The sequence below is a fragment of the Arvicanthis niloticus genome, chromosome 5 (assembly GCF_011762505.2).
Source record: "Arvicanthis niloticus isolate mArvNil1 chromosome 5, mArvNil1.pat.X, whole genome shotgun sequence".
NCBI classification, from domain to species: Eukaryota; Metazoa; Chordata; class Mammalia; order Rodentia; family Muridae; genus Arvicanthis; species Arvicanthis niloticus.
Genome location: NC_047662.1, coordinates 24080275 through 24091821, shown reverse-complemented (window position 1 = coordinate 24091821; position 11547 = coordinate 24080275).

Genomic DNA, 11547 nt, shown 5'->3' with positions numbered 1-11547 from the left:
AGAGCATGGGACTGGGAGGAAGAAGCAGAGCTAACTTTTACATAGCTGCCTCTGCCTCCTGAGTGCTGGGATTAAAGTCGTGCACTACCAGACCCTGATTTTTTTCCCTAAATTTATTTATGTATATATCTGGATACTCTATTTGCTTGTAAACCTGCACTACAGAAGAGAATACCAGACAGAAGAGGGCATCACTATAGATCCTGCTATATCATTGTGAGCCACCATTTGGGTACTGGGGATTTGAACCCAGGTCCTCAGGATTATGCAGTAAGTACTTTTACCCACTGAGCCATCTCCTATTTTTATTTTATCTTTTTCAGACAAGGTCTCCCACTAAACATGAAGCTTGCCATTTCAGATAGATTAGCTAGCCAACAAGCTCCCAGGGGCTGCCTGATTTTGCCTGGCAACACTGGGGGGCAGAGTCGCCTGACTTTTACATGGGTGCCGGGGATTCGAACCCAGGTCCTCAAGGATGATGCAGCAAGTGCTCTTACCCACTGAACCATCTCCCCAGCTTCTGTATCTATAACTCTAACTTTCTCTTATTCTCCCCTAAACAATGTGTGATAGTAAGTTGTGCCAATATTTCTATTCTGCCTAGACATTCTGCCATAACCGTATTAAGTCGTGATTCTTGCCAAGGAAGAGAATTTCTCATTATGACACTCATCAACTTTTTTGGATGACTCTAGATGTTCTGTCAGTAGAAATCTGAGTTATAAGCATCATGTTTCAATAACAGCTCCTGATTTCCCCTCATTTTCGCATGGATGTGTACATACATATCTTGGAATCAGGTTTCAGTTTAGTTTGGTTTGTATGCCTTTCCTTTTCCTCATGTTTATTGGGAACACAACATAGACGCTACCAATCTTTGTGCTCCTTCTCATTCTGGTGTTGGTGAAATATTTCCCAGCCCCACAGACCTCATAGTGCAGACAAAATAATAGATTCCCATAATATGTGATGTAAACAGGACAGGAAGACCACCTCTCCCCTACCCTTTCCTCCCAGGTGACTAGAATAAGATGTCCTCCATAAGCTCAAGCATTTGAATACTTGGTCCTTAGCTGGTGGCACTGTTTGGGAGCCTTAGGAGTTATGGCCTTGCTTGAGGAAACCGAAGATGGTCTTGGAGAGTTGTTTTATAGATGTATTATTAAAAATTATGTGTTTATGTGAATGTGTGTGAATAAGCAGATGTGTGTGCAGCTGCTCATGGAGGCCAAGAGAGGGAGGAGGAATCCTGGAAGCTGGTGCTGCAGGTATTTGTAAGGTGCTCGATGTGGGACTCTAACCACTGGGCTATCTCTCCAGCCTGGGCTTTGAGAGTTTAAAGATTTGCCATTTTGAGCCTGATTTCTGCTTCTTGTTAGAAGTGTTAGGTATGGGCTCTCAGCTGTTCTTGCTGTCACCTGCTGTCACAATTCCTTGCTGTGATGAACTCTTATCCCTCTGGAGCCAGAAGTTCAAATAAGCTCTTCCTTTGACAGACTGCCTTGATCATGCTCTCTCTCTCTCTCTCTCTCTCTCTCTCTCTCTCTCTCTCTCTCTGTGTGTGTGTGTGTGTGTGTGTGTGTGTGTATGTGTCTCTGTCTCTCTCTCTCAATTTGGTTTTTCATTTGTTTGTTTTGTTTATTTTTTGAGACTGGGTTTCTCTGTATAGCCCTGGCTGTCCTGGAACTCACTCTGTAGACCAGGCTGGCCTAGAACTCAGAAATCCGCCTGCCTCTGCCCCCCAAGTGCTAGGATTAAAGGCGTGCACCACCACTGCCTGACCTACTTATTTGGTTTTTCAAGACAGGGTTTCTCTGTATAGCCTTGGCTGTCTTGGAATTCACTCAGAAGACCAGGCTGGTTTTGAACTGACAGAGATCTGCCTGCCTCTGCCTTTCTAGTGCTGGGATTAAAGGCTTATGCTACCACTGCCCAGTGGTCATGGTGTTTTATCATACTATCATCAAAGTAATTAACATACCCCATATCTTGTTTCCTTAAAATTTCTATCAGTGTCATTATTTAGAAACTGACAATTTTTTTCTTTAGATTTATTTATTTTATGTGAGTATACTGTTGCTGTCTTCAGACACACCAGATGAAGGCATTAGACCCCCATTACAGATTGTTGTGAGCCACCATGTGGTTGCTGGGAATTGAACTCAGGACCTCTGGAAGAGCAGCTGGTGCTTTTAACCACTGAGCCATCTCTCCAGCCCCAGAAACTGACAAATTCTTATTTGAAATATTTGTTTGAGACAGGGTCCCACTATGTAGCCTTAGCTAGCTTGGAACTCACTATGTAGACCAAGTTGCCATCAAACTCATAGATTCCAGCTTCTGCCTCTTGAGGGTTGGGACTAAGGGTGTGTGCCACCATGCCTGGCTTAATTTAATGATTTGTAATTTGTCTTTTATTTTTGAGGCATCTATCTAACTCCAACAGGAGTCCCTTTGCTATGGTCTCACCGTATCTCCTGAAACTTTTTGTTGAAACTCAACTGTCACCAAAGTGACAATATTAACAAACTGATCTTTGCCAATGGTTTTAGTCCTAGAATTCAAGAGGCAGAGGCAGGTGGAGCACTGTGAGTTTAAGGCCAGCCTGGTTTACATACTGAGTTCCAAGCTAGTCGGGTTGCACACTCAGCACCTGTCTCAAAAGGAGAAAACAAAAAAGGTGTCTGTGTGTCTGACTGTTTTGCCTGAGCGTGGGTTTGTCTGTACAGCGTGTTTGTGTCTGCTGCTCTCGGAGGCCTGAAGAATTCACTGGAATTGCTTCTGGGTGCTAGGAATTGAGCTGGTTCCTCTGGAAGAACAGCCAATACTCTTAACTGGGGACCCATCTCTCCAGCCTTGTTTGTTTAATGTTTAGCTTTTTCTGAGTCTGGAACTAAATGGCTACTGTTGCAGACTGGTGGCTTGCTCTCTATGTCCCTTCCCAAAGAAAGTCTAACCAAAAACCAAAGCAGGTTCAGAAGTTAAGAAACCAATCTAACGGATAGGCTGTGACAGAGGCAGGTGACTGTGTGTCTCAGGGTACCCGTGCACACTGGGGGCCCTGCAGGACTAGAAATGCATAAATTAATAAAAATTAAAGTTAATTCATTTAAAATTAAAATAAAAATTAATTTAAAATTTAAAATTGTATATAGTTTAGCAAATTATATAATTATTTATATAATAAAACAATAAGTTTAAATTAATTAAAAAATAAAAATTTAAAAATTCAGTTTATTTTATTTTATCTTGTTTATTAAGGCAGGGTTTCCTCTGTGTAGTCCTGGCTGTCCTGGAACTCACTCTGTAGACCAGGCTGGCCTATGAACTCACAGAGACCTGTCTACCCCCACCTTTGCCTCTGGAATGGTAGGATTAATGGTGTGTACCACCAGACCAGGCTGGCCCCGAACTCAGATATCTGCTTGCCTCTGCCTTCTGAGTGCTGGGATTAGTGCTCTACCACCACCAGGCAAATTTAAAAAATTTTAATTTTCTGAGACAGGATCTCCCTACATGGTACTGGTTCCCTCAAAACTCACTATACAAACCAGTGTGGCCTTGAATTTGTGGGGATCCTGTTGCCTCTGCTTCCCAAGTGCTGAGATTACAGGTGTGTGACATCACCTGTCACACAGGTAGCTTAAATTCTTTCTTCTTAGTATGTTGCTCACCATTGTCTGAGTTCAGTCACTACCTGATCACCTACTACAGAGATCTGGGGGTCATTGTGCAGGCCTCTGGGTCATGGTTCTCAGGGGTCATATGATGACCCCAGAAGTAGATGCCTGATCAGATTTTGGGTTCTCACCGCACACCATGCAGGTCCCAAACATGGCTACAGTGTGAATGGGCTTTGGGTGAGCTGGGGCTGGCCTTTGGGCCTCCAGCCACCTCCCTTTGAGACGGATTTCTAGGCACAGCAATAAAAACTCCCAGGGGAACAAGAGCTGACAAGCTAAAAGTGTATCTGAGAACAAAAACAAACAAACAAACAAACAAAACAAAAAACCACCCCCCCCCCAAAACCAGAAAATTAAAAAAAAAAGTCTGATTTATCCATGGTATTAGCAAACACGATCTAAAAAAAAAAAAAAAAGTCAAGTGCCCAGGCTGCAGGTGGATATAACCCAGTGGCAGAATGCTTGTGTGGAGTGTGCGAGGGAGGTTTGGGCACAGCTACTATCAGTGCTGTCGGGGAGGGCACTCAGGATAAGATTAAAAGTACACTAAAAAGATGAGGAAAAAATATTAGCAATAGGAAAAGCAGGCAAGAAAAACTTTTAAAAGAGCCAAGTAGGGACCAGAGAGAGGGCTCAGAGAGTAACGGAACGGAATTCACTTTCAAGTCTAGAGTTTGATCCCACTCAGGTGGTGGTCACAAAGAATCCACCTCTGCTAGTTGTCCTCTGCTCTCCAAACCTGTGTGTCTTGGTACGCACACATGCATGCGTGTGCATGCGCACAGACATGCAGATGCAGACACAGACAGACAGACAGACAGACAGACACACACACACACACCAAGTAGAAATGAGGGCTGAAGATGTAGCTCAGTGATAGAGCACTTGCTCAGTGTGCAGAAGGTGGTGAGCGACATTATAAATAGCATAATTGAATATAAATAGTTGAACTGCTAGGATTTGAGCTAGAAGAAGTTGTGGTTCATTCCTGTACTCCCCAGCCGTTGGAGGCTGAGGCAGAAGGATTGATACAATTGGAGGCCAGCCTGGGATACAAAGTAAGTGTGAGGCTCACCTGGGCCATAGTGTGAGATCCTGTCAAAAACCAACAAGCAAGTAATCAACGGAATTGAGGCTGCACACCCTCCATGTGTGTCCCGTGCACACAGTTCCAAATTTATGCTGGGGATGGAGTCCAGGGCCTTGTGTATGCCAGGTACACACTCTATCACTGAGCTACACTCCAGCTATTATGGAGGTAATGGCTGACCTCAAAACTGGGATCCTTCTGCCTCAGCCTCCAGAGTGCTGTGATTAGTCAGCCTTCCTCACCAACTCCAGATGTCCTCAGTGCAGACTACTCTTATGGCCTGGGAGATAGCAGTGGATCCAGGGAGCAGAAGAATGCTAGATCACAAAATTCCCCTTCAAAGAGCCCCAGGCACTAGCATGGGCCCTGACTTAACTAGTTCCTGCCTAGTCAACAAGACATGATGTCCCTCGGGTTCTTGCTGCCAACTGACAAAACTTAGGACTGTCCTTCTGTTGTACACAATCTCCATGACCTGAAGGTGCTGAAAAGCTCATGACAGATGGCTTTGTTTCATCTGGGACATGCTTATTTATTTATTTTTATTTTTTTTTTTGAGACAGGTTTCTTTGCCCTGGCTGTCCTGGAACTTGCTTTGTAGTCCAGTCTGGCCTCAAACTCACAGAGACCAAACATGTTTATTAAAGCACCTACACTTCTCAGGAACTGGTGAAACATTAAGTGAAGTACCCTTCACCCCTGTAGAACTTATATTTTCCCTGGAGAGTCGGGGAAGTGGGAGGAGATAAGAATAAAGAGATTTACCCTTGTAGGTGTGCACAGAATTCTGTGGCAAAGTTTATCTCTAGCCTTCTTAAAGATTGCAACAATCTAGAGATGAAACTCTAAACCCAAGTCATGGAGCCTTGACTGCTCGGCAACAGCTCCTTTGCCAGTAAACAGAAACCCACCTTGTCTCGGGTCTGCATGACCAGGAAACTTTGTAGTCAAGGGCTTTGTATCAGTTTCTCCTCTTTGTCTCCAGGCTCTGCCTTTCTTGAACACAGCCATAGCTTACCCAATGCAATGCTCCTGGGTGGAGGTTGGGACGTGAAAATCAGAAAAACTTTAGAGATAACAGAAGGATAAAATTATAAATCAAAGAAAATGACATTGCTTGGGAAGCAAGGAGATGTGGTCAAAATTGTTGAGGTTGGTTTTTTTGGGGGGTAGGTGGTGGGGGAGGGAGGTGGTTTAGAGATAGGATTTCTCTGTGTAGCTCTAGCTGTCCTGGAACTCACTTTGTAAACCAGGCTGGCCTTGAACTCACAAAGATCCTCCTGCCTCTGCCGCCTGGGTGCTGGGATTAAAGGCATGTGCTACCACCACCCATCAAGTTGTATCTTGAAAATAGAGAAGAGGGCAAGCAGAGAGAGGAGCTTGCTACCAAGCCTGCATGTGTTGGGGAGGAGCCACATTTTAGAGGAGACAGGAGGATTGCAGCAAGCTTGAGCCAACCTGGAGTAGGAGATGAGTGTAAGTCCAGACTGGGCTACATGTCTCCAATAACAATAGCAGCAGCAGCAGCAAAACTCAAACCCAGAATGAAGCGGAACATTACAGAAAAGTAAGTAAGAATCACTGGGGATAAAGAAGGTGAAAAGCTAATGGAGTGACAGGTTTGTTTGGGGATACACACAGCTCCGTGTTGGAGAACTTGCCCAGCACATACAACATCCTGGGTTTGATCATCAGAACCACTCATAAATAACAATAGATGAAACCATGGTTCCCATACACTTAGAAAATACAGACATTCTTGTTTGTTTGTTTGTTTTTTTGTTTTTTTGAGACAGGGTTTCTCTGTGTAGCCTTGGCTGTCCTGGAACTCTCTCTGTAGACCAGGCTGGCCTCGAACTCAGAAATCTGCCTGCCTCTGCCTCCCAAGTACTGGGATTAAAGGCGTGCGCCACCACTGCCCGGCTAAATACAGACATTCTTAAAAGGGCACTTTAAATAATAAGATGGTACAAAACAGATGAAAAAACTGCTCAGTGGGTAAAGGTGTTTGTCACCAAGCCTGGTGACATGAGTTCAGTTCCCAGAAGCCACATGATGGAAGGAGAGGACGGACACCTGTGAGCTATCTTCTGCCTTTTGCATGCTCACTGTGAGGATGCAGGTGCACCCTTGTAACTTTAATTTTTTTAAACCTTATTTTTAATGATGGTTCTTAAACACTTTAATCTCCCTTTTAGCCCACCACCCACTAGAGGAAGTGGGAAAGAAAGGATATGCAGGAAGTGGATCTGTTTAGAAAGGTTCTTTGGAGCGACTCCTGCCTGTGTTGTCTGGAAATCGGCAGTTCAGTTCACAGGTTAGCAGCGCCAGCTCAATCCACTCACAAACACTTCATGGATACACTAGCAGTCCAGTTCGGTAGAGTCAGGATAGCAAACAGAAATCAGCAGTGATGGCACTTTTGGATCTGGGAGGATGTCAGGAAAAGTTTTAAGCTATGCCTCTCTCAGGAAAACAAATCAGCAAAGACAAGAGACCAAGGAGTGTTTTACAGCTAGCTCTACCAGGAAGCCTAGCTCAGCCTCCTTCACTGTCCACTGAGTCTTTTTATGCACCCTCAAAGCAGCACATGTCCTCCATGTGACTTGCCTCAGCACGTGCATCTGTCTCAGCTGACATCACTCTGCCAATCAGCTCAAGTTCCCAGAAGCAGCAAAAAACTGCAGCACACCACCAGAAGGTTTTTGTGTGTGTGTGTGTTTCTCTCTATGGAGTCCTGACAAAAGCACCTCTCCCCTGTCTCCACTTCAGCTAACTGTTCCTTCACATGTTTGCACAAGCAAAACACCATCCAAACGACTTCCCAAAGAACCTTTAAGTTTCCACTTCACACCCTGTTGCCCAAATTAAAAAAAAAAAAAAAGTCCAACAAGCACCAGAAAAGGTTGTGTGGAAATCTGAAGCCTTTGTCCTGTTGATGGTAATGTACAGTGATTCAGTCACTTTGGAGAGCAGGCTGACATGTCTCAAATGATTAAGCATAGATACTATGTAACCAAGCCTGGGCGGTCCATTCCTACCTATGTACCTGGGGAAAATGAAGACACTGCCACAGACACTTTGTACATTAATGTTACAGCAGTGTTCATAGTGCCACAGCAGGCAGCAGAGAAACAACCGAGTGCTCCCTGGATGTATCAAAGAGAATACAGTGCCACGGTCACATGATGATGAAAGATTTGGTTATTGGAGAGAAATGAGCCAGGCATGGCACCCAATGTGTTTAATCCTAGTACTCAGGAGGCAGAGGTATGTAGATCTTTGAGTTTGAGGCCAGCCTGGTTTATAGAGCAAGTTCCAGGATGGCCAGAGCTACACAGAGGGGAAAAAATGATCTTGCTGCTTAAGTCTCTCAAGTAGCTGGGATTATAAGTGTGCAATGGTGAGAACTCACTCAGAATAAAAATAAATCTATAGAGACAGAAAAAAGCTGGGCAGCGGTGGCTCACACCTTTAATCCCAGCACTTGGGAGGCAGAGGCAGGCAGATTTCTGAGTTTGAGGCCAGCCTGGTCTACAGAGTGAGTTCCAGGACAGCCAGGGCTACACAAAGAAACCCTGTCTTGAAGGTGAAAAAGAGAGAGAGAAAGAGAGAGAGAGAGACAGAGAGACAGAGACAGAGACAGAGACAGAGACAGAGACAGAGACAGCAAAAACTGTAAGTGGGGTTAAGGAGACAGCTCAGTTGGTAAAGTTCTTGCCAGACAGGCATAAGACTTGACTCTGATTCCCAGAGCCTGTGGGAAAAGCCTAGGTACAGTAGCACATGAATTTATAACCCCAGAGCTGGGAAGGAGACACGTGGATCCCTAGGGCTCCCTGGTTACTTGCTATCCTACGTGGTGAGCTCCAAGTACATGAGAAACTGTGTCTTAAAACAACAAGGTAGGGCTAGGGGCGGAGAGATAACTCAGCTGTTAGATGCACTTTCTGCTCTTCCAGAGAACAGGTATTCAATTCCCAGCATCACATGGCTGCTCACGCACATCTGTAACTCTATTCCAGGGGAGCTGATAGCCTCTTCTAGCCTCCTAGGGCCCTGTGGAACACCAAAAGCATATAACATAACATAAATAAATCTTTTTTAAAAGATTTTTTAAAGAAAAAAGATTTATTTATTTCTTTTCTTTTCTTTTATTTATTTATTTATTTTTTTTGGTTTTTCGAGACAGGGTTTCTCTGTTTAGTCCTGGCTGTCCTGGAACTCACTCTGTAGACCAGGCTGGCCTCGAACTCAGAAATCTGCCTGTCTCTGCCTCCCAAGTGCTGGGATTAAAGGCGTGCGCCACCACCGCCTGGCCTATTTCTTTTATTTATGCAAGTATACTGTAGCTGTTTTCAGACATTCTAGAAGAGGGGACCAGATTACAATACAGATGGTTGTGAGCCACCATGTGGTTGCTAGGAATTGAACTCAGGACCTCTGGAAGAACAGTCAGGGCTCTTAACCACTGAGCCATCTCTCCAGCTCATCAATAAATCTTAAGACAGAAAAAAAGAAAAGGTGGATGGTGCTGAGGGTGACTCCTGAGGTCGATCACTACTGTGCACAGATGCAAATGCTGATTGAGCCAAACCACACTGAAAAACAAAAAAGCCCTGTGTGGTGGTTTAGTGGGTAAAACACTCTCCAATGAGCCTGACCATCTGAGTTTGATCCCAAGGACCCATAAGATGGAAGGAGAGAACCAACTCCTAGAATGTGCCATCTGACCTCCATAATAGTACCATGGTACATGAGTGCTTTGTCAAAGGGAGTTCATACCTATGTGCATGCACATACATGTTGTAAATTATTTAAAAAGCAGCGGCCGGTCAAGCCAACTGTCTAGGCTGCAGTGTCTCTGCCTAGATCAGACGCCAGGTTCTGAGGCCATGAGGCCACGTGCTCACTGCAGCTAGAAAGAGCCAGCCAGAAACACCAGTCCTGCCTCCCACGATGGCTCTCCCATGCTGTCTCTGCAAGGCTGGGTATTACCCAGACCATCCCGCCATCCATGCAGGCCCAGTAATAAAATGATACTCTAATGCTTAAAGATTAATCAAAGGCTTTATATATTTAATAATGATAAATAACAAGATGCCCTTACAATCAGAGGTGTAACCCAATACCCTACCTAGTTATACCAACTACCTTTGACTGCTACAGACAAGCGAACATCAGCCTCCATGTCCCCCTCTCTCTTTTCTGTCTCTCCCTTCTAGCTCCTCCTCTTCCTTCTCCTCTTCCTCTCCTTACTCCTCTCACCTTAGCTCCTCCTACACACACACACATATACATACAAATAAGTGTAAAACATACAAGAAAAAAAATTGACCAGTAGTTGTTTAGGCTTGGGGTAGGGAAAATAGGAGGTCAGGAGTGATGACTAGCCGGAATAGGGCTTTTTCTTTCCCTTGTTTTTGAGATAGGGTCTTTTCCAGCCCTGACTGTCCTTCATGTTTTTTACATTGCTGAGGATGGCTTTTAACTTCTGGTGTTCTGACCTCTACCCCACAAGTATCAGGACCCCAGATGTGTTCCACCATGCCTAGCTTCAGAGTTTCTTTCAGAGGTGATAAAATATATATTTAAAAATATGACTGGCAATGGTTGCTAGTAACTTTACTTAAAATCGATTAAAAGATCACTTTTGGGTCACCACTGCCTGGCTTATTTTTTAAGATTTTTATTTATTTTAATCTTTCTCTCTCTCTCTCTCTCTCTCTCTCTCTCTGTCTCTCTCTGTCTCTCTCTGTCTCTCTGTGTGTATGTGTGTACACACTCACATGTGCCCATGGAGGCTAGAAGAGGATGTCAAATGCCTGGGAAGTGGAGTTAGAAGAGTTCGTGAGCTTCCCTGGCCTGGTGGCACACACCTTTAATCTCAGCACTCAGTAGGCAGAGGCAGGAGACAGATCTTTGAGTTAGAGGCCAGCCTGGTCTACAGAGCAAGTTCCAGGACAGCCAGGACTACACTGAGAAACCTTGTCTAGGAAAAAAGAAGAAGGAGAAGAAAGAAGGTGGTGAGCTGCTCAGTGTCCATGCTGGGTCCTTTGCAAGTAAAGCAAGTGTTCTTAACCACTGAGCTATCTTCCCAACCCTGACTTCATTTTTTAAAAAAAGTACTGTAGGCTTACATTTTTCTCAACCCTAATTTTAATGATGGTTCTTAAATGCTTTAACCTCTCTAATAGCCCACCACCCACCAAAGGCAGTGGAAAAGAAAGGTTATCAGGATACGGGGGAAGTGGATCTGTTTAGAAATTGTTCTCCCAAGCAAATCCCATCTGTGTTGTCAGGAAATCAGCACTTCAGTTCTGATTTCACAGTTCAGTCCTGTTCTGTTCTGTTCAGTTCTGATTCAGTTCAGGTCTACAGAGGCAAAAAAATACTTCGAGAATATACCAGCAGTCCAGTTCGGTAGTGTTGGGATAGCAAATATGAATCAGCAGCAGTGGGACTACTTAGCAGAGACAGCCAGACCCCCACTAAATCAGCATGAGCCAGCAGGAGTGACCAAGAAGTTCTTTGCCACGCTCTTTCAACAATGTGAGACCAAGAGGCATTGCAAAGCTAGCTGTGCAAGCTAACCAAGCCTCCATCACTGTCCACTGAGTCCTATTTATACTCCCTCCAAATTTCAACTATCCTCCATGGGTCTTGCTTCATCGTATGTCTTGCCTCAGCACTTGAGTCTGTCTTACAAAATTCCACGTGAGTCGGTATCAGCTGACATATCTAGAAACTTCCACTTGACTCTGCCAATTG